This window comes from Hemibagrus wyckioides, linkage group LG17 (assembly GCF_019097595.1).
Source record: "Hemibagrus wyckioides isolate EC202008001 linkage group LG17, SWU_Hwy_1.0, whole genome shotgun sequence".
Classification (NCBI taxonomy): Eukaryota; Metazoa; Chordata; class Actinopteri; order Siluriformes; family Bagridae; genus Hemibagrus; species Hemibagrus wyckioides.
This window is the reverse complement of record NC_080726.1, coordinates 9,631,662-9,656,205: the sequence shown is the minus strand read 5'-3', so window position 1 is coordinate 9,656,205 and position 24,544 is coordinate 9,631,662.

Below are 24,544 nucleotides of genomic sequence, written 5' to 3'. Positions count from 1 at the left end.
ATATGTGAATAGTAATGGTTTCCTACTGGGTATTATGTCAAGTACACATCTAGTTTGAAAGGACAAAATGTTTCATATGAATTACAAGAATGTTTTTTAATTTAACCTTTAAGGAAAAAGTGGCTCAAGTGCACATATAAGTCAAGAAACGAACATGAGAAGTGGTTTCATCAAAGAACAGCTTGATGAAAAAGGTCATCTGTGTCTTGATGTAAGCTGATTTTATTGTTGAGCTGAAGCCAATGAAGGACTAATAAAAAAAACGACCTCAATAAAAACAGCACTGCCTATGCAGTATGCAAATGATTTCGTAAAGGATGGGGGCCAAAGTGAGAGGAGGCCACATGGTGTGTGTCGGCCTGGCCCATCACTCTTCATGCCAGGGCCTTTATGCTCGTGCTCTACTGATAAGAGCCAGGAGAGGGCACCTGTGGAGGGTCACCTCTGCTGAAGGTGAGGGCCAGCACTGCTCCACACTGCCCCCCTACTGTGGTGACACACACTTAACAATAACACAGTGACCTGCACCAGACGTTCAGTCATATGCTCTGAGCTCTGAGGCAGGGTGAGACACTTTTCAAAATTCTTCTAACTCTCCAAACCCATCCTTCAACTGCCCTCTTCTGTGCCTTTTCTCTTATTTTACTCTTTTAACAGCATGACAGCATGATTTTAAGAAACTGATTAATTTCAGGACTTAATCACATTAAATAATGAATCTTTACTGGTCAGGTTTGGAACAGCAGTAAAATACAAAACACTACACTACTATAATCATTAAACACACTATTACCTCAATATTTTACTTGTGTAACATAACATAATCTTAGGTATCAAGGTGCTTTTACACCTATTATACCATCTGCTGAGCCTAAATCAGAGCAAAATCGGTCCTTTAGCGTTGCTATTTGTTTTAGTTCGGTCTCCTACTCTACAAAATTAAACCAGAAAGGCTGAGGAGTGTGTAGGTCTTAACTCATTCTTATAAAACCAAAATATGGGGATGAGAAAAGATAAAAAGCATTTTTAAAAAGTCATAAAAAACACCCAAATGATTACATAACTACACAATAATGCACTACTTTATAACATATATTCGATATCTACATACATAGATCTCATTTTTTTCATTTGTGTAAATATCAAGAATACATCAGCAGCTCTGTCCTTTGGCTTAGTTTCTACCCTGTGGGTCAATTTAACAATTGATATGCTGCTATAAAAAATCCATAACAAATCTGCTGTACATACACGCTGTCAGCCTCACAGTGGAATATCTTGCTTGATTTCTGTGTCAAATTTTTGCACCATACTGAGGTTTGTATATAGCACTTACAGTATGTGTGTCAGCTAATGAATACTAATGACCAGTGGGGGGTCTGATTATGAATATTAATGAGCAAAGGCAGTCTTGGTGGAGAATCGTCTGTGAGTTGGATAGATGTATATCTCTGTATTTACATTACAATGAATTAAGACAGTAAAACTTCCCTATATCACAAGACAGAAAAGGTGATAGCACTTATAGGTGAAAGAAGGAAGGCCCGATGATCTGCACGCAAAATAGCAGCCGAAGAGAATGCTTAAAAAAAGGAGAAGAAGAAGAGTATAGAGTGAAGAAGCACAAATTCAGGACTGTACTCTTTTACTAGGAAGGCCCTGGCACGCTCACTTGGCACACAATGTTGCCAAGTTGTAGGATTTACCTCGAAGCCTGAGGGTTTTGACATGAAAAGACTTTATCGGCTCGAGGACCCTGTGGAAACCTCAGGGAGGCTTACCCTGTTGTAGTGATGGAGAGGAGAAAATGCAGGATGAATGGCAGAAAATGAGAGAGGAAGACAGAAAGAGGGGAATGCACAAAACAGTCCAGAAACCAGAGCCAAGTTGCCAAAAGAGAGAAAGGAGAAAATGGGTGGCATGAGAACAATGATGTAAAACCATAGAGTGGAACAACTGCCTCTGGCACCATCATCAGCCCCGTTATACTCAGACGCTCACATGACACCACACACACTCACAGGAAGCAATAATTAAGGAAATAAAAATGGCGTTTTATCTATAGTACATACCGTATGAATGTTCTTTGATCCGTGTAGATTAATGTCTTAATTCAGAAACACTTGGCGGTAGTGGCGTTAGTGGTGGTGTGTGTATATATATATGTGTGTGTGTGTGTATCTGTAACAGTACGTGCAGATGAATCAACTCCTTCCATCAGCACAAGGCTGCAGGTGTATGTGTGCTTAGAAGAGTAGAGCTCATCTGTCAGACTGAGAGCACATGGTCAAGTGGTCAACAAAATGAAAATGGAAAATTGCTGCTACTCGTTCTTGCCATTGAAATTGTGTGTGTGTGTGTGTGTGGAGGTAGGCAGGTCACTAAAGATGGTTCTTTTTTATTGATACTCTGGGAAATGCTGCAGGAAAATTGTCCCCTTCAACCACTAACCCTGTCACACAAACAAACAAACAAACAAACAAACAAACACAGAAATATAATATAGCTTGTGGATCTGTGTATGTGCTTTATAAAAGTTATACATTAGCTGCTTTGGAAAAGGTGCATACTGAAAGCATGTGCAACAGTCTTTATTTGTCATGTATACATTACTGCACAGCGAAATTCTTTCTTCACATATCCCACCCTTTGGGGTTGGGGTCAGAGCGCAGGGTCAGCCATGATGCAGTGCTCCTGGAGCAGGGTGGGTTGGGGGCCTTGCTTAAAGGCCCAACGATGGCAGCTTGGCAGTGCTGGGGTCTGAACCACGATTTTTCAGTCAACGATCCAGAGCCTTAACCACTTGAGCCACCACAGTTATAAATATAAGAAGCAACATAATATTTTCAGCAAACCTGTGTCCTTCTCAAGCTGTTATGGTCCACTTTCAAATTCGTCACAATGAACATGATGTGTCATTAGCATTAAGGTAACAGCTACTAAAAGTATTTAAATTCTTGTTGTGTCCTCGTCTTGGAGATTAACAAGTCTGGAAAACTTGTCAGCATGTCTGCATGTGAGCAAAATAGAGCTAAACATTTTTCTTATTAGTCTGAGTGGGGATTGTTGAATTTAAACATATGCAGTGTGTATCAAATTGAAGAAAAATCACATTTTTGGTACTGCAGTAGATAGTGATAGATTGTGAAGAAGACATTGTGCAACTGAATTAGTGAGAAAACAAATAGATTGTCTGTTCATAGGTTATATACTGGGGCAAAGAGTTTCAAATACGATAAGACTTCTCTAATATATTATTATTAATTCTGTTTTTCCTTTTTTATATTGACCTCTACTTTATCTTTTCTGCCTTTGACAAAGTATCAACAACCTTCATGTTTATGGTTTATTCCATCAGATAAATTTAGGAGAGCTGAAATCATGGTGATGTAAAAAAATCTAAATCAACCCGTTTCTAGTCTGTTACAAATAAAGCTCTAAACCTCTTTGTATCTAAGCGAATAAATTGAAATCCCCTTTATTGTTACTGAACTTTCAAACAAAGTTGTTTCGACAGGCTAGATCCAGTTTCCCAGGGTGTATTAATACACAGATTAGTGCTATAATATAACTTGCCATAATAATTTCATAATCATAACTCAAGCAGGACCAGCTGCTAAAAATCTTGATATGAGACATATGCGTATGCTTTATTTGGGTGAAAGTGTAAACAAGCGGAATGATTTTTAGCTTTATGTATGCACAATCAAACATGTCTCACTATGTGTTTAATACAAATGCAGCTCCAGTATGGCAATGTAGAGGTAATAGTGTGTGCAGCACATAGCGTGCCCATTTAACCCCCATACGTTTAATCACCGCCATTTTCCACTTCATTTCCATATGCCCTGAGCCACAGCCGCTTGCACGGCCTGCTATGATAAACACACTGCACATTTCCTTACAGATGAGCTGAAATTAGAATATTCATACATTTGCTACCTTTCAGAAGAAGATATTTTAGCTCATGCCAGTGGAATGTGTGGCTGTGAGTGAACCGAGACGCAGTCCAAACACCTAGATGTCTGGAAGTAAATGTGACTTTGACGAGTTATTTAGATTTCCTTTCATTTTACAGCTAAATTCTGTTAAAAACAAAGCAGCCATATCAAAAACTATGCTCTAAAGATGGACATGTCAGAAATAATCATACTACACAAAAGCTGAATGTAATATAAAATGCCTGATATTTAAATAAACCTGTACTGAGGGGGTCATGGATTGTTTTTAAAGCTAAAACGATCCCTGGTTATAAAAAGTTAAAGAACCCCTGGTACACAGAGATGCAGTTTTGGTGACTGGTTACATCCCTATAAAGTACTTCTTAAAATTTGGAACTGACTGCGGTGTGTGTTAATGTCAGTAGTGAAGACCAGTGGATATTGCGGCTGGACCTATTGGGAAGATGGACGTGGCTTTAAGGGCAGAATCGTACAGAGCGCCGTCTCTCTGGTCAGCATTTTACTACAGAAGTGGAAGGTGCCTCTCTCCATGAGGTCCAGACACACGGAGCACTTTCTGTTCTTCATGCTGGGAAACACAGACCTTTTGCTCTTTCCTGACCACACCGCAACCTCGCACTGGATGAAATACACGCTGCATTTCCAGCATCAGCATCCTCGTCATATCTTATGGCAAGGGATAGCTCCTTGGAATTCAAATACAAATTCATTCAGTGTGTTATTTCCCATCTAAATACACAGGCACATCTTTTCTTTATTGTATTATTTTGTATTTTATGCCATTACTTGGCATTTATCTGAAATAAACAAACATACAGTCAAAGATAGAATTGTTATAGAATAGAAGAATAATTATGTCTACATAAAGACAATCCCGGTGCCATTTCATCCAGATCCCCATAACCGTCTGCTGAAATTGCCCTTTCGATGTTCAACTTTAGTAAATATTACACTTCTTTTCTGTTTTCCATCAAAACCTGCCTGTCTTAAAAGACCTACCATAAATAAGGAATTAAAAATGCATACCGTGCAGAATGAGCCCCATTGATCTCTCAGTAAGGAGCCCATATTTGCCTGCTTGCTTGATTGTCACAGTTAGTGTGAATTATGTGGAACATGTGTTGAATTTACAAGATAAAGGGTTGGAGCCCGATAACTCCAGACGCCATTTGATGTAACTGCAATGGCTTTGTTGACAGACAGGGCAAGAGACTACGCCTGCCCCCTCCCTCCCTGTCTTGTTTTTGTTATGAGAGATTGTGTGCTAAATGGAGTGTGTGCTCTGCGCACTCTGTAAATTTGGTATCATAATGAGTGCCGCTCCTCCGTATTGGACGGCAGAACGCAGAGAGGCAGCAGTGAGCTGCACGCGTGGCACGGCTGCATGACTGAGCCGCGGGGCACTCTGGCCTTTTTGCATACACACACACACACACACACGGGTCGCTGTTTAGGCAATATTGATGAATGTAGCAGAAGAGAGTCTCTAACTGAGGCTCAGCAATGAGGTAGAAAATGAATAATGTTTCTTCAGAGAGCAGTGAAAAAGCCATATGTTGGCATTTACAGTGGAGCCTCCATGACAGTAACATCTCAGTGCTGAACAGCAAAACACACACACACACACACACGTCTTACATCCTCCGCACCCTCTCAACATTTCAACAATCGATTTTATACCTGTCCTCTCTTTTACAATTTATGCACTAGTAGTGATTTAAAGTTATGTGTAAGTTCTGTGGGAGTGTTTATACTGCTTAAAGTAGAACACATTTATGTTCGAAACACTCCCACACCCTGTTTATCTCTTCCCGCTCTTTCCTCCTCCTCCCAATCGTTATTAGTGACTCAGTCCTCCTGTGGAGAAACAAACTTTATAAAATTCTCCTTAATCTACCAAGCGTAACCTATTTTCCTCTCGATGCAATTAACTGCACCAACATTTACAATAATATGATTACAGCCACTTTGGCAAAGTCGGAGCAGGATTGAAAGAATATTAGGTATCAGCGAGGGGTTGATCGTAATGGTCGTATTTTCAGGAGACTTGCATTTTCTTTGAGCAAATAGAGAGCCCCTAAATTCTCCTTAGGCTCTAAAAACCAATGCAGTGGAACCATGATAACAAACGCGAGCATCCACTTCCCTTCTCTCCCAAGCTTTTTCACTTTCGATCCCGGTTCTTCCCACTTCCTACCTCCCTGAATTAATTAAGCCTTTCACGGGCATGTAATTAGGAACATTAGCAAGTCATAAAATTGCCACCAGTCTCTAAATTATGTGTATGCCCACAGCAATTTGTTTGTAATTCCTTTCTTTAAGACATTGACACCATAGGGGCCAAAACATCCACATAGTTGCCCACTGTGCTCTCTTGCCTTTGGTCCCAATAAACAACTGTCTGCGGCTCAGGTTGTGGATAATGCAAATCGAGTCCTTCTCTTAAAAGAGTTAGGCTAAAAGGGTTGCCTCCGTTGGAAACAAAGCATGTTTATCTAGTCAAAAGTACTTTTTGACTCAGGAGACAGGTCGTAGAAAAAATAAATCGGAGCTTCTGTATTTTAGACCGTTTATTTTTTTCGAGCCATTCATATTTAAGTAATCACTTCAACCTAGACATGGACTTCAGACCTTAGATGTGCTGTTGTAAGTCCAATTTCATTCAGTAAACAAGCCGTTTAAATGCACATTGGACAGAGAGGGGTGAAAAGTAAAGCCTTTATTGTGCCTCTGTCCTATAGAGAATTACAAAGAGAAGAAAGTGACAAACCCCGTCTTCATTCTTCGTCCGATGATCCCGGCTTCCCCTCGACAAGCATTGGGAAAGAGAAAGGGAAAAAAAGAAGAATGGTATTGAGTTTGTTTGTGCTGCACATGCCATCAAAAGGTTAAAGGCATCAGCAGTGTAAAGTGTGAGGGTGATTGTAACACAAGGACCTAATCATAGATTCTATCAGCTAAGGCATCCCTGACCCTGTAATAACCATATTCCATTGTTTCTGTTTACTGCCCAGGAGAGAGGGGAGAAAAACCGAAAGCCTGGCGATATTGATTCCCATCCCCTCATATTGAAACCAGATATTGATTTTCTTTCTTTTTTTTAAATAGGAAAAAGTGCATTGTTCAAGTGAATGAGATTTCTTTTGGGATTTGGCGAGAGAGGAGCTGAAATGAGCATCCTTTGGAACATAGTCTCTTGCGGATTTGGTACAGGGGTTGATAATTGAATTCAGCGATTGGGCTCTTGCATGTGGCGTGAGAGTTTTTGCCAGCAGAGAGAAATGGACATGTTGACATGTCTACTTTTTCATTTGAAAAGAAGGATTTATTTTCTTTTAAATATTCCATTCCTTTTTTTGCACTGGATATGAATCCACAACAGTACAACATTAGCTGAGATTGTCCCTGAATGATGAGGCAAATGATAGGACTTTGTAATGGCTATGACACCGCAGTGTGTGTCACTCGATCACGGTGGTAGCCCTCCCGTCATTGTCTTCTGATTAGTCCCCCAACATCCAGTGCCAGGCCTGGCGTCTATTTCACATTCAGGGGGCGTACTCTCGTCTCCCACTCAATTTGCAATTAAGACAAAATTTAGACCACTGAAGCCTGAAGGCAGGTGGGTGTCCTCAGAGCGTGTTGCTTAGCAACTGCGGTGGCGCATGAGTCGATGAGCACCTGTGCGGCAGGAGCCAGTGCAGCGAGGAAGCGCAGGACGTGTAAAGCCACGGTCACGGTCGTGCCTGAGACGCTGAGATAGAGCAGCCCAATCTGGGCGCATGGGGGAAGGAGGCTTATCTGGGCCAGACATGTTAGACTAGCGCAGAGAGGCAAGCAGGCTTGAGTCCTCAGCAGCTTGGGTCAGGGTCAAAGGACACTGTAGCTCTGGTCCTGGTTTCTGAATGATCCTCCAGATCCCCTGGGAGCTGTATCAGTGTCAGCATGCAGTGAGCAGGGACAGGGACAGGGGGCACTGATGCTATCTTTAACAGTGATTTTCAGTGTGTGCCCCTGTAGGACAGCCTGGCCTAAGGCCGATCACACCACCCAGAGGCCTCTAGGGAAGACAAAGAGGCTGAATTGCAGACATAGACCTCACTGTAATGGCAATATTGAGTAGATAGACTTGATATCTAGGGTAATATTTCTGTCATATAAGGCTTCTGCATGGTCTGGTTTAGTTTTCTTCTTTACATCCATACATATGGTCATCACAAAGGCCATTCTGTTTATCACTAGAGGTGAGTGGTCATCTGTCCTCCAGTATACTGACAGGAAGTTAACTTCAGGCTACTAGCTTTCATTTCCTTCCTGTCCTATGGCATTGTTCCACTACCTGCACCCATTTACTGCAGAGCCCAGGAGGGACACTTGGAAAAGAGACAAAGAGAGAGATATACACAGTAGTTCAGCATCTACAGTTGTATAAATGCTCTGAAAAATTAGTTAATATAAAAAACTAATATAATATAAAAAAAGTGAATATTTCCATTTATATTTAGTAATTAATTTTATTTAATATTTATTAAATAATTCATTTCTGGAGACCTGACAGAGATATGCTGCCCGGTGTACTGAATGTGCCACAGCTCAATAAATAAAAGCATATGTTTATGGTAAAATCCAGGTCAGTTTGTATAGAAATATGTTAGAGATTTAGGTCAGAGTTTAGGTCAGTCTGCTGGACAAAACCTCCAATTCATATATGAAAGTTGTCCGTGTGTCCTAAGTGAGTATGAAAGTCAACAATTTTCTAATCATTTGATGTATTTCTGGATCCTGATGGTTTCAATTCCCGATCCACTCCTCTAGTCTCCGTCAGATGTCCTGTAATCGCCTGGCTAGTTAAAATGAACAAACAAAACAAACAAACAAACAAACAAACAATAAATAAGTAAACAAACAAACACTGCAAAGAGTGCTGCACCTACTATTTGTATTGCAGTTGTATGTCTTTAGAATACATTGTCTTCTCAATCTGTATAAGTTATTTGGTTACAACCTCATCATTGCTGTACGCAACATTTTCAAGAACTAACACCAGTATAGTGTTGTATCTTATGCATCTTACATCTTGGATAGAGTAACTTATGTCTCATTGTTTTCCTTCTCTCAGGAGCCTGCTTTGCGTAGTGAACCCTCAAAAACAGGCCTGTTTGTGATAGTTTGCAAGCTGTTGAAACACAAGCTGCCATTGCCCACCGCAGATCAGCTAATGTATTTGCATGAGCTCGGATGCTGGGAACAGCAAATTGACTGAGCAAATAGGCATCTAACCACACAGTAGGGGGAGTCATGTTGTATTCTTGCAAAGAAAAGGAGAACACTCGCAATGGCTCTCATGTGGAGAGGCATGCCTTATGAACACTTGGAGATGTAAAAGCAGGGATCCAGTAATAACATGCACTTACAAAATGGAATGAAAAGCAAATATAGATGGAGGACACTCTCCATTGCTATTAAGTGGTCATGCAGAGGACCACTGGACCACAACAAGGGAGTGAAGAAGTGGTCAAGTAAAGACAGATAGAGTGAATGGAAGATTCTTGCATGATAGGCCAATTGAGGGTGAAATCATGATGCTGAAAAATAGTGAAAATCAGTAGCTAAATGAAGTTGTTAGATTAACGTGGCATTGTTGAGATAAAATCCTCAAATTTGGTGACGGGGTTTAGACCCTGGCATGGTTGATCCTCTTGCCTCTTGCATTTACAGTTTGCTTATTTGGCTGCTGCTTTTATCCAAAATGATTTACAAATGAGGCAGGATACACCTGAGCGGTTGAGGGTTAAGGGTCTTGCCCAAGGATCCAAACTTGGCAGCTTAGTCGTGCTGGAATTTGAAGCCACAACCTTCTGATCAGTAGTCCAAAGTCTTAATCACTTCCCTAAAAATGGTTTCCAAGGCTGGGATTTTCACACACTAGTTGCCATGGGCTTGTTTGGATGTCAGTGGCTCTGTGCAATAGAGGTGGGGACAAAGAAGATGCTGTTGATTATGATATAATTCTGCTTGGCACAGTTTTCTAAACCCACCCCGGCTCTGCCCCAGTCGCCGCAGGGGCCAGCCCAGGCCACGCGATGTGTATTAGAGACTCCTCAATTTCACACATGCTTACTCTTGAGTGAGGTTCGCATAAAGGGATTAGGAGGGGAGGAAGTGCAAGGGAAATGGGATGTTAGACACCCTGCTTAATGGAGTGACGGGGCCTGGGCCTGTGTCCTTTCTATTTCCACCTCTCCCCCCACAGCTCTGCTCTAGTGCACTGACACTCTAATCCAAGCTACACACACTCCATACACATCCTGGCTACAGACTCTGAGCAGGGGGAGGCAAGGCAAGGCAAGGCAAGGCCAGGAGAAGCTTTGCTAAACTCTTTCCTAATTCTGCCAATACCCCTAGCTTTGCACTTTTGTTAGTTCTAATAAATTATGGTCTCACTGTATGGCTTGTGGATTATACAATTTTATGTTTTTTTTACTAGTTCCTAGTAGTTATTGCCATCTGACTCTTGGGGTGCTCCATCACAGATAAGTGGACGACCCCCTGACAAATATAAAGAAACAAACAAATGAATGAGAGGATTTTCAGTGGTTGGGTCAGTGAGTGCTTGAGTAAATATTTCTAATTGCTCAGCCAAGGCTTTGATGAATGCGCTTTTGGCTGATAAAGAGAGCACTCAATGGGAAGCTGCTAGACCTCTGGGTGGGATCTGAGCCGTGGGCTGAGCCATGGGAAAGGATACTATGGAGAAACTCATCAAGGCATAACGTGAAGATGAGTGGGAGTTGTCTTGCTAGAAATCACTGAGGCATCCATTGCATGCCCTTCTGTACCACCTCCTGCCCAATTCACTCACTCTTTGCCTGTATCAATTTCTCTGTCCACTTTTTTCTCATCAGCTTGCTCTGTCCCTTCTATCTTCCTTTTTTCTTTTCTTTGCTCTCATCCACTCTGATGTGGACATGGGCCTAATCATGGCAAGGGGTCTTGACAAATTGCCCCCAGCCCAGGTTTGATTGAGCCACCTGTGTCCCTCAGTGTGTTTATGACACACAGACCCCCAAAAAATCAGCACACGGCTCTGTTTATGGTGAGATCCTATGAATTTATGATGGGATACAGTTCTTTAATTTCCATGTTTGATGTTTTGGATTTTAGGTATATTTTGAGGTTTCACTAGATCTAATAAAGATGTAAACCTTGAATTTGTATAGATCCACAACCATTTTGTACAATGTGCTGATTAGATCTATAATGGCCCCAAAATAGATTCAATTAACAAACAATCATCTATATTTAATTAAGGTCTTAATAATTGTCACTGAACACTATTTAACTTTTAATAACTGATGTCCTGAGAAAGATAATTTACTTGTAATCTAATTATCGCTTCTGATAAATCCCATACTATGGGGTGTGAGCGGTCATTTTTAAACAAATTTCACCATTTTTCGAGTAAGTATATTAGGGTTTTGTAATTAACTTCGTCAAATCAGATAATTGGTCACTCAATAAAAAAAGAATCTGTTAACTTCATGAATGGAAATTAACATTAGGGATGACTGGGTCTTTAACGTTTTATTGGTGGCAGTGGGAATATGCTAGTGGCTTCCTGGAGAGGTTTGAATTTCATGGGGAACATCCTGAAACCAAGGGGAAGCTCAGCATGAGTCTGTTTATAATGCCAGATCTGCTGATTAGATATGGATGATCAGATAAACCAACTCTTTTAAAGTGATTTTTCATGCATTTACACACTGTATTCAATTTAGATGTTGAGATTATGCACTGAATAAATGAATAACCCAGTGGAAGACATGTTCTATAAAATCCAGGGCAGGCATTATTTAGTGAATTATTAACAGTAAGTATTTTTTGGGGTGCATTTAGTCTATCATTTATGATCTGCTAAATATAAAGGGCTTCCTCAAGGGCTCTTTAGATGGTTTTATTTTAACCTCCTGAAAAGGGGTTCTCTACTTAGCATTTTTTTGTGAATGGAAAAACCCTCTGCTGTAGGATTCTACATAAATCTTTAGAGGAAAAGACCAACTAGGACTTTAGTTATTCCCATGAGAAGTTAGTGACTGTCTGTCATGCTGACCTCACATGAGAACCACAGTTACTCTAGCATTTAATGGGAGAAAAAAATTCAACAATCTCAAGCATAAAAGATAAAGGTCAGGTTGCATCAAGCAACGAGCAAAAGAGTAACAGCCTCTTTTCTCAGTCACCATTTTCCAGCGACATTCAGTGTCATTGATGATATGTAGTGGAGAAGTGGATGAGTAGTGGAGACAGCAAAAAATGTATTAGGTGTATTCTGCCATTACAGGAAAGAGCTTGGTCATGGCGATCTCCAGGTAACTGGGGAATAAAAGATTATGTCTTTTGTGTGTCCAAAAAACGGACGAAATAACCTCCAAATTTATTAACTGGCTAATATATAAGAACAAGCTCCTTTAGTTCTATATTCTTGTGTTCACACAGATTTACTATAAATGTGAGTATTGTAATAGGAAGCACAGGTAACTGGGAAATGACAAGTTTATTCATTGCGCATGTATATGTCTCAGAAGCGGGACTAAATCCATTTAAGAACTAGCTAATACATGACATCTAGCTAATTTCGTTCAGTATTATTGTGTTTATATAGCTTTACTGTATATGTGAGAGTGCTGTAATAGAAAGCACAGGCTGCTCTTGTACAGACCAGAGTAATGAAGAATTCCAGCTGCCAAGCAGGGTGCGCGCTGCTCGGACAGTGGGCATTTTTCATCCTGTAATGTGTGCACGGGTCATTAATTGCGGCTTGCCATAGGTCCAGTGGGCTTGTCATTTGGGTATAGCACATCTATACATCTACTCTTGCCCCTCCCCCAACACACACTCTTCCTCTTGGGTGTGTTGGTGCCCCTAAGTGACTTGAGCCAACAGAGATCCCTGTTGGGATGGGTTGACCAATCTCCCCAGTCACTTGCTCTTAAATATACTGGAGGACCCAGAGTGAGTGTGTTTGTCATTGCTTTTGAAGTTTGTTATAATCTTAAGAGTTCGCTATGTATGCTAGTGCTTAGAAGTTTGTACTGAGTTTGATATTGCGTGTCATGTAGCCTGGAGCTGCCTAGAAGTCTGTGTTCCTTGCCTGAGGCAGGTTGTCTTCCTGTTGTGCAGTCCTGTATTGATTAGACAGAGTAAGTGTGTGTGTTTGGAGGGAGGGTGACAGCAGTGGAGGAGTACTGTGCTCTCTTCCATCTCTCTCTCTGAAAGAGGGAAGTGGGAACGTAGGAGGGCATCGGTGTGATGTGTTTTGTCAGAAGCATCTGTTTGGACACAGGATGCACCGTAATCCCCGACCTTGAATGCACCAACCTGCAATGAGCACTGTGCTCAGCTGTGGGCCGGTGTGAGCCCATTAACACCTCTCACATACAGACCCGAAGCCTGCACCAATACCAGGGCCCACACACTATGCCACATACACAGGCAGCCCACAGCACCATAGGCTTCTGTTCTCATTATGTGCTGCTGTAGTAAGGCCTTTCATTAAAGCTGTGGCTTTAGCTGGATATGTGCTGTTTGGGTTGTAAAAACAATTTTTCTTGTGTAAAAGGCGAAGTAGATGGATACACAGGTTAAGAAGTGTTTTTTTTTATAATACTTCTTTGTTAGAAACATCTCCAGAGCACTGGACTAGAGCAAATGTGCCATGATTCCTTTATAATGCCAAAATTCAATGACTCAACCATTGAATATTAATACATAGGAGACCCCCTCGAGCCATTTGTGGAGGATTTCCTCGCTATTTGTTGGTTTGTTAATTTTGCATGGCTAATTTACAGTGGAACAGTAGAGATAATGTGCTGAACAAAAAGGACCTTAATTACTGTCTGGACGGCTCCAGTGGTGGTTTCCCAACTGGATCCTTAGCACCACTTTTCAAACAACACTAATTTTAAAGCCTCTGCCGTTTCTTATTTCGGTCCATTTTCTCACAATATACTTCTCCTGAAATGAAAAAGCGTGGTAGCTGGACAAATCTATGATTTATTTATAAATTTGTGGACCCAAGCCTAAATTGAACTACAACGAGGGAGTAGTTAGATGAAACATAATCGTTCCAAATAATAGTATTAGCTTATAATGGGAGTTTTACTGTACTGATACTGATATATCCACAGCATCGTTCATGCTTTACCAATGGCAGCACCATGGAGGATTTGTTTACCTACTGTATATGCACAGATGTGATGAGAGTAGCAGTGTGTGGGAGAGTGAATGGGCCCTCAGATCATTTTACCGAAGAATCTTATGAACATCTGCAAGGCCATCTTCACAGGGATCACTCCCTCCAACTCAACAAGCCCATCCCCACTGTGGCCAATTAACCAAATTGCCACAAAAAGAGCATTTTATTAGTATTTGTCTGTCGCTAGCAGTCCATCCTCATAAATTCTCCTTGAGGCGCAATGGAAAACAAATTGGCACATTAACTCGTGAATGGCTAAAGAGGCACTCCGGCTGCGCCTCCGGGGCTGCTGGGTATCAAAGTGTCTGCCGTTCGAAGCAATCTGTCTGCTTTATCATTCAGTGTGACACTGGGGCTGAGTGCGCCAGGCCTGCCGCGGGGGCTGTGCACCAGCGAGAGCATTAGCTCTCTTTCCCTTGGCAGGCCCAAGCTGTTTGCCATTGTAGCCCAGAGAGCCCTCTCTATTTATCTGTTATTACTTTAGAATTGGCAGTTCAAACGCAGGGGGCCCTTCTGCTATGGCAGTTTTGGCTGTGGCATCTCGCCTTCTGTGTTTTTTTTCTTTTCTGTCTTTCTGTTTTCTCTTTTTTGCTTTTTTTTTTATTTGCGCTTCCCCCCGTTTTCTTTCTCCTCCTTCCTCCCCTTGCATCATCCAGCACCTGCCATTTTGCTCTTTCCAAAGCATCCCCCGCTACACACACACACACACACACACACTGCAGTCTACCACCAGTGCACACACAGTTCCTTGGTTTTTGCGCAGTCTGCTCTCTCTTGGTTGGTGTGGCTGGTTGTGTTGTAGCTCTTGTATCCGTGCCCTATCCTACAGGAGCTTTATAGGGTGGCATCAGGGAGAGCTCTCCAAATTTTCACAAGGATTATCATGTTTGTGATTGCATGCGTGTCATGATAATCCTATTAGTAATTAAGTAGAGCGATTTCCAAGAGCAGCAAGTAAGCCAGGCACATGTAACCCCTCACATGGCTTTGACAGCCAGATCACTGCATGAGATGCTATGCAGTTTCATTTGAGAAATAGATCAGGTTCTTTTTAAATGATGACCAGGAAGGTAGAATATTCACATTCACTACCATGCATTATCTTTCTTTGTTTTTCCTCCTCCTTTGATGCCCTCTCCTCTCACTTTCTCTCTCTGTCTGTGGCCCTGACTAAAGAGTTTGTGTCAGCTCCCCTCAGCAGTATGGCTGCCTCTTCTGCCAGCCCTGCCGGCCCATCAAAGAGTGATTTTCCACGCCGGCAGGCCAGGAGGCTCACTTCTTGGAGAGAGGGGCCTGTGCCATGGCCAGGGACAGGTGGGAGGCGGGAGGAGGGGGCCCAAGGCACTGGACTGCCAGGATTTCTACGCGGCTGCGAGAAGGAAATTCTGGGCATGAGCCAGTCACTGAACTGAAAATAGTTCTGTCTTGACACTCTAACAGCACCCAGCTAGCTATAGAGCTCAGGTACAGTAAGTTTTAAGAAAACAGAGCCAAGGGGGCTGACAGAAGCATGTTTGAGGCTTTCTGTTATACTTATACAATACAAACAGCTCTCAATATAATGGTGTAATATGTTGTACCAAAGTGCATAAATACTGCAATTATGAGCAGCATGCTGGTCCGCTGGAGGCTGAGTGCAGAGCTATGACTGTCCTCCTCTAAGAGGTCTCTTCACCACCTTTCATATATTTCAAACTTCCATGGCTGGCTCCTTTTATGCAGCTCTAAATGAGATTCCACAAAATCTATATCACATCTTTAAAGTGAAATAATTCTCCATGTCTGCAGTGGCAGTGACCCCGGCGGGGCAGTTCCGGTTCAGTGCCCCGGGCGTCCGCTGCCGGCTGTGGGGAGGGGCGGGATTTAAGGCTCTGGACGTGCTGGACCCCAGGTGCACCAAGGCAGGCAGTTAAATTTCATCATTACCCTTTCTTTGCCGTGTTAGCTTTTTATAGGCGTTTTACTGCCGGTGTGGATGGCAGATCACTCATGGTAGCAGTGTGGCCTAAGAACAGGGGAAGAAGCAGACAGAGATGTAGAAACAGCAAAGGAAAGAGAAAGAGAGAATGGATAAGAAAGCGAGAGACTGGGACATCACTTGTCAAGTTGACTGCAAGATGATATAAAAACAGCGGTGAGGGCGGCGGATAAGCACATTGATGAATGGGCCATGGACGTTCATCCATCCAGCTGAAGGATTTGCAGAGCAGGAATTGTGTACAGACACCAAGATCTCTGGAAGAGAAAAAAAGCATGAAGCTGGAGAGAATAGAGAGAAGGGGGGGTAGAGGAAAAAAATAATGTGTGCTGTTGAGAAGAATGAACAGATATGATGTGGAGTGATAGGGAGAGAGACACAGTACAATAAGATGCCTGCAGATCTGCACCTGTACTTGAACAACAGCCAGACAGAGCATCATTCATTCACAATGACAACAGAATGGGACTCTCCTATTGTGGTGACTATGCCATGACCTTAACATTAAACAGTAATGCAATGCCACTGTCTGTATCTGTTTAGTGCTTAAAACATTTGTATCTTGTATTCAGCTTTATGGTACATCCTATTCATTTGGTTAGAACACATAATCTGTTTATTTTGAATCATGTATCATATCCCTAATCACCACAGAAACAATTTCACTGTGGCTTCCTGTATTAAGAAAAGAACCTGTTTCTTTGAAAACCACTTGCAATGGACGTGGTATATAATGGAAGTCTTGACTGTTCACACCTATAGCTATTTACAGCTAAAGCAGACAAAGCAATCACTGGTGAAGCAAAATGAGGTGGCAACTAAAAAATATAATGAGGGACATTAGTGAGCTTCTTCTCACTGTGAATCCTTATCTATTATATTTTTTTGGTTTGAGGTATTATTCCAGATGTGTACTCCAATTGCAGCTGCTGATAATAGCTGTGCTACCTACAGACTCGACATGTTTGATAGAATAGTTCTGTAGCTATCTTTGTAGTTTGTGTGGTCACATCCCACTAGCCAGGCGCTACAGGGAAACCATAGCAACCAACAGTAGGAACCCCTACTGGCAACCAATACTGAGCAATTTGCGCAACACAAGGCGAAAAATTGCTGCTGGTGTGAACAAAAAAGTAAAGGGAGTTGTAGGGGTTGTTTTTTTTTTGCAAAACACATATTTTGTAAAACACTTCCATGAATTCTTCAGTCAATGGTATTTGCAAATGTAGCTTTAAATCTACATAATGTATTCATTCAGACTTTTTCAAAAAGGGGAATTTTTCTGGATATGCGTTACAGCATAGCTGAAAGTAAACAAAGTGGCTCAGCATGTTCCTGATCATGCATGGAAACTATCCTCTGATGTCTTTTATTGACAGAATTCAACAACTGCCCTTAAAACTTCGACCTGGCAGATATTATGTTCTTTTCTCATTCAAAGAAAACAGGTTGAATTTTCAGTCTATTGTAATCACATGCATGCAACAGATGTGCTAGATAAAGACTAAGTTGAAAAACTCTGGAGTATTTCTTTAAGTGCCTCTCTGCCTAGTCAAACAAGAGTCATGTTTGAGGGATAAAGGAAGAGAGGAGGGATGGCGGGGGTGCTCAGAGGGTGGTGTGCTGTACCCATGCCAATGTCAGAGCACACTGCCAGTCTCACCAGGCAAGAGTCCATGTCCTGGGCTGTGCCGCCCTGCGCAGAGTCCCCTCAAACTCACTACATATGCTCCGTATGGCCCAGACAGCACATCCAATTTTCCACCATCTGCTGGGCCCGCACTTACGCACCACAGAAAGGTCACCGCCATCTCCATTTGACTCATAAGCATTCAAATGGCACCGTCAAGAAACGCAATCATCACTGTCATGCCTTGATGTGGCCAGAACCTCTCGCGGAGTGTGTGAAAAACCGGCACCGCGAATGGCGCCCAGCCAGCAAGGTCCATGTCGAGTCTACTAAATTCTATTGATATAATAGGGATGTATAAACAGAGATGAACAGAGTGAGGCATAAAATGACAGTCAACACAAAGGCTAGTGTTGAGCAGAATAGGATGGCTGGCATCCTGTCTACTGTACGACTGGACATAGGCCAAGGAGAGGAGTAATCATCCACCACTGATTTATACACAATACTGCCAGAGAAACTCAGCTAGGTTGACATGGGGTTTTGTTCCAAAAAAAGGATTTTGCATGTTTGAGAATAATATCAGTGGCCTGCAGATGGACTACTACTATCAGGGTGCTGCTTTAAAGATGGCAAGATACGGTGTCCTGGTGCTATAAAACAAAACGCTTGAACACACATACACACACACAGTCGCACAGGATTCCGCTTTGGAGGCAAAGTGAGATAAGAAGATTAACAGGCTGGATGCTGAATGCTTGATGCTTCTTCACCATACCAATACATTAATTAGCCACATTAGCCTTTTTTTAATATGGAAACAATGCACAGCACTGATTACTGGTTAGGTCTACATTAATACAGTGCATAGTTCTAAATCTAACATCCACAGAGCTATATAATAATCACATACAGCTAAGCTGGCTCTGTGTTTCTATTTTCTCATGCCATGTTACTCATTATCGGATTTTTCTGCTTATTGTACAACCCCCTTTCTTAATTCTGACAGATGACACTCTAGCAAAGATGACTGCTTCAGATGAACATGCAATATGCTTTCTGAAGAGAAGGAGTTGTGTTGTGGTGAATTTGAAGGTTTCCGTCTTTGTGTGGGTGTGCATGTATTAAATCTATGTATTTTTGTGTGTGTGTGTAGCCATGTGTGTGTATACGAGAGTGTGTAGACGGGTGAAGAGACACAGAGGTGGGCGGGAGGGAGGGAGTGGCTGCCTGTTTTTAACGGCTCTTTGAAAGAGATAAATGGCTTACAGATGGCCCAATCAATATATTCAAATGAGACATGTAAAGTAGCTGGGCAGCCATCAGAGATGACGCTAGAGCTCGCTGAGAGACACTCAGTCGGTCACTGCTCTGTCTCTCACTCATGTCCCTAGCAAATATTTTGTGCATTTATTAGTTGATGAATTATTAAAGTGCTTGTGCTTGATTAATTAAAGTATCATAAACATATTGATTGTGCTATGTGTGTAATATAGGGACGTTGAAATGTACGGCTAAAATCCTGCAGAGGAAACAGAGAGAGAGGACCCAGCCTGTGGCCTCTGGGCTGCCTCTAGGGCAAAGTGTACCCCAGACACTGATAACATCCAATACCTCCCATGTGAAATGCAAAAATCCACCACGACATCAGCAAGGTGTTTTATCACCTCATATCAGGACCTGCCTCTCTTATCATTTCGTTACACACACTTACCACACAGACAGCCGTTTCCTCGAAATCAAATTTATTTAACAGAAAAAATACTGAAGGATTCTGGGAATTGTTTACGATTTCATTGTTTAATGCGCTCCGTTCTTCCCAGGTGCAGTATGACAATTTAAAGATGTATGTTATGAAGGGGATTGGGATGATGCTTCAATCTGCTGGGATGTTTAGTTGTGTGTCTACGCCCACATAATGACAGAAGGTATGATTCACAGGTCAGGGCCAGAGTGCTGAACTGAACATACCCACTGTGTGTAAGAGAACGAAGGCGTGTGTATACGTAGGGGATAGTTTTCTTATGCTCTTGCTGAAGAGGCATTGGTTAGATTGATGGAAAAGGGAATGGAAATCCTCACCTCTCTCCATAACAGTGCATGTGTGAAAAACTCAATCATGATTTGAGAGTAATGTTTAAAGCTCTGTTAGAGATTAGAAAGATTTTCTAAGTTAGCATCTTTACTGTCCACAACTTAACTGTCATATGCATGTCTTTGAGATTATTTCTGATAAATCTACAACAGTTGACAGCACACAAGACCCTTGCAGCTCTTCTGCTTAGTCAGAAACAAATTAAAGTATTCCTGGTCCTATACACTGTGACCCTGATACTGTATTATTATATGAAAGGACTTGGCTACAAATATCATGAGCACTAAGAATTTAAATTGTGTTAAGATTATGTTAAAATAATAGATTCATATTTTGCTGATTGCAAAATATTTGTGATTAATTTGAACTCAAATTGTTATCTATCCATCCATTTTCTGTACCACTTATCCTACACAGGGTCAGAGGGAACCTGGAGCTTATCTGAGAGGACTCAAGGGACATCTTGGACATGATCACAGGGTGCTAACTCATCACAAGGCACAATCACACACACCATAGACAATGTAGAGGTGCCAGTTAGCCTACAATGCATGCCTTTGAGCTGGGAAAGGAAATCAGAGTACTCAGAGCAAACCCCTGAAACATAGAGAGAACATGGAAACTCTGCACATGCAGGCTGGTGGTGGAAATCAAACCCTAGAGGTATGAGGAAAACATGCTATCCACAAAGCATGTTCCACAATTAAAAACAGTTTAGAGAGTAGTACCAGGACTTCACTTGTTTTAACTCAATATCTAACACAAATAAAGTGAATGTCTTGATAAACTGTATAGTGTTAAGCGTTTTAGCCTGTAGCATTTAGGTTTCTAATAGATCTCAAAATAACCAGTGAGCTAGCTACTGTCTAGCGTTTTTGTGTGTTGCCATAGGAATCACTTATCATCCTTTTGTAATTACTGTAATTTCCACACTATTAGTGCACACTGTTATTTGGATGGAGATGTTGTATGTACACACATTCACATGCACACAAACACATTCTGCACTGCAGAGCTCTAAGTAGTCAAATGCGTCTCAGATTAGCTGGATTGAAATCCGATGCAAATCGGCTTATTTGCTAATAAAACTTGCTAACAAATTTCCTGTGTTGCTCATGGGTTTCCTGTCGTTCTTTGCAAAATATAATTGCAAAAAAATTGCAATGTTGCGCGGTGTCTTTAATCACCTCAAAGGCAGCATGATATATTGTAATGGGAGGGTTTTTATGGAGTGCAAAATACAGACACAAGCATAAAAAATGACAAATAAGAAATACCAGTAGAAAAATCAAAACGACAACAGAGCCAAAGAAAGTCAATTTGAAAATGCAACAGCAAAATTAGAAACAATCATATGAAATAGCAAGGATAGGCATAGACACATGATTTTGCTGATTGGCTGTAGCCTGTGTTAATCTGAAAGAACAGAGAGATGGAGGAAGTTGTGTTTTAAAATAAAAATTCTTCAACTTTAATAACAGTATAGTGCAAGTTTTAGACCAGTTTGGATATTCAGCTTAGGCTTACGGTTTGGGTGGGTCGCTCGGGTGGCAGAGGCAGACTTACTGAATCCTTCCTCACCTTCTTTGCCTCTGTCTTATAACCCACTAACAGGGGCATTGGCCTATTAATTGCCTTGACAGTGATAAAGGAAATAAGAGGGGATGCTATTTGTCTTTAATGCTGTGCCTCGCATATTACCTCAAGACAAATGGAAACTGTTTCCCAACATGAGCTGCTCTCATTTTTTTCTCCCAGGTAGGCTAAAGACTTGAGGGTGTTTAGAGGTGAGTGCATTATTTTTTCTATGATGTTTTGAGCCTCCTTTAGTTTCAGCAGGTGCAAAGGCAAAGTGTGAACCAGAGTGTCACAGGCACGTGTGGCTAGCACCTGTGAACTATTAAAGGTCAGAGGTCAAGGAGAGGGCAAACCCCGAGCGGCCAGAGGTCTTGGAGCAGTGGGAGAGAGATGGACGCCTCTGAATGAAATAACTGTTGTTAGCCACATTGATGACACGTGGCCTCTTGGTCATCCTGCTTTGTTTTTTTTCTTTCCTCCACCCTGAACCTCACAAAGACGCAGTGCTGAAATGCTGACCTTGGCACCCCGGCTCAACAAAAGCCACTAAGATAGATGCCTAGTTGGTGAGCTGTGAGTCATTGTGTACTGCTCTTGTCATTTCCCTGAGTGCCTCATACTAATCTTTAGTTTTCTCCCTCAGATAATATCAGTAGCTCTGGCTTGAAATATTGAAATATTTTATTTAAATATGAGTAATGTGAATGTCTGTATAATCCAGGATTTTCAGTGTTAACCCTTGTTGTCTTTTATAGTCACTATCATCATACAGTAAAAAAAAAAAACTATAATGTGTGGCATATGTGATGTTGCTCCTCAATTAACATCATTTACATTCTTATTTACAAAAATTATATTAAATTATATTGCAGCCAGGCTCCGTCTAGAAGCTAAAGTAAACAGAATACAAATTAGCATGAAAGGTAGACGCCGATGAACTTAGCATACACGAACTGTGTTCACACACACACACACACACACACTTTAGCTAGTTACCTCACTTTAGCTAGTAATAATATACCATGGATTGACCCCTTTGATATGCTTTATTATTTCATAGCTGATATTCTATTAACATACTAGAAAGCACTTTATTGCTAGTTAGATAGTCATTTCTAATGCTAACTAGGTATCACCACCACCGGTTTGTTACATCTGTTTAGCTAGCTTACTGTTTAAAGCTAACATAACAAAGTATCTATCATCTTTGCCATAGTCAAGCTCAGTCTAGTCATTCCATTTAAAAACAACTGCACATGCTAAATCCCACTTCCTCAGTCTGTGGTAGTGGTAGCTTGGTGTTTTGATGTTAATCTTACTAGCAACTCTTAAAGTAACATAGTTTCATAAGTTATTTTGCTACTATTTGTAACTAGCTACAATATTAACAGCTTAGTTATTGGAACTGGATAACATTCCTCTTTAGTAGAGTGATATATCTTGACTGAGAATATTTGATCTAGTTGCAATAATTGCAATTTATCATATAATCCATTTCTGTAGTAATAAGCACAAACTCTGTTAAGGTTTCCCAAACTACGGTCATGATCCAATTTGGGGTCTCCTGACTAGTTTTCTCATTTGTTTTATTAATTTATTTAGCAAATTACTATTATAACTATTGTTCTATGATGACATGACACACAATGCATGTTAAACACGACGCATTTTACTGTCGTGTTTGACATGCATTTTATTCGAGTGCATTCGAATAAAAGTTCAGCAGCAATAAACATGGGCAAATTACTTCTGCTATTTCATGACAAGTAAAAAAATGAACATGAAAATCCGCTGGAAGGCTGACTGAATATGAATTTACATTATAAATCAATATAAATTTGATTCACAATGTCCGAATATATATGAATTTGGCCAAAAGTATTGGGAAGCCTTGAACTATTTTTATTGTAATAAACATTCATAACAAACGCAAAGTAAATATACACATCAAAAAGTATCAACAGTATCAATAATCAATACAGTAATCAATAATTGACTGTAACTACAATCAAAATAAGATTTCTGTGACGGTCTAGTTATAATGCAGTGTTGAAAAATGTTGAAAAGCATTACAAATTCTGACAGATTCACACTGACTTCCAGTCATGTGTGTCCTTCATCAAAACCCTGAGAGTCCGGAGTTTATTAGGCCCAATGGAGACAAAAATGTTAGCTCCTTCCTCGCGTCCCCAAGACACACTTTGTTAACACATTCAAATGAGGATGATATTCAATCAATAAAGATTAACTTGCCCAAGGTAAGACCAGTTTTTTTTTTTACCCTTACATTCAGAGGAAAAAAGCCAAATACGATTATGCATATGAGCGAGTTATACTGAGATGAGCACAGTTTAATATATGGTAATTATTTGACAGGATATACTTACACACCGATTAGCATATCTGGAAGACCAGACAGAGATAGAGCGGCAGTGTGTGAGGAATGAAAAAGCAGCGCAGTCTGATAAATCCCCCCCTACACCACCCCCAAAACGTACACGAGGAACCAGAGCGGGGCTGCCATGGGCTTTTTTGTTCACATGTGCTGAGTCTGTGTAGGTCTCCTGATAAAGCATCATATGAGATAGCACACAGAGAAACTGTACTCAATGCTAACACACAACACATCACAAGGCCATCAATAGAAAGACACATGGCTCCGGTTTACTCTAGCCAAATCTATTCGTTTCTAGACATGCGTGTGTCTTGTGCATGGCAGTCTCTAAATGTAGACAAACTACAAAATGTCAGTTTTTGGTTTATGTAATATAATATTTCATTGAATGTATATTTCTGTCTGCAGTCTTGTGCCATTGGCTTTCTAATATCAATAGTGTGGAGGTAGTATGGAGTCATCCTGACTAATGGACCTCTGGTTAGTGTGTACATCATTGCCAAATGCAATTGTTGTATTGATTATCACCCAGAAAAACTTAGATCAGACAGACAAATATCAGAGGAGATGCAACATTTCATTCTTGACCTGCGGGTGGTCCAGTATGGTCTGTGTGGTCCAGAAAATTGACTATTAACAGTGCTGATTTTT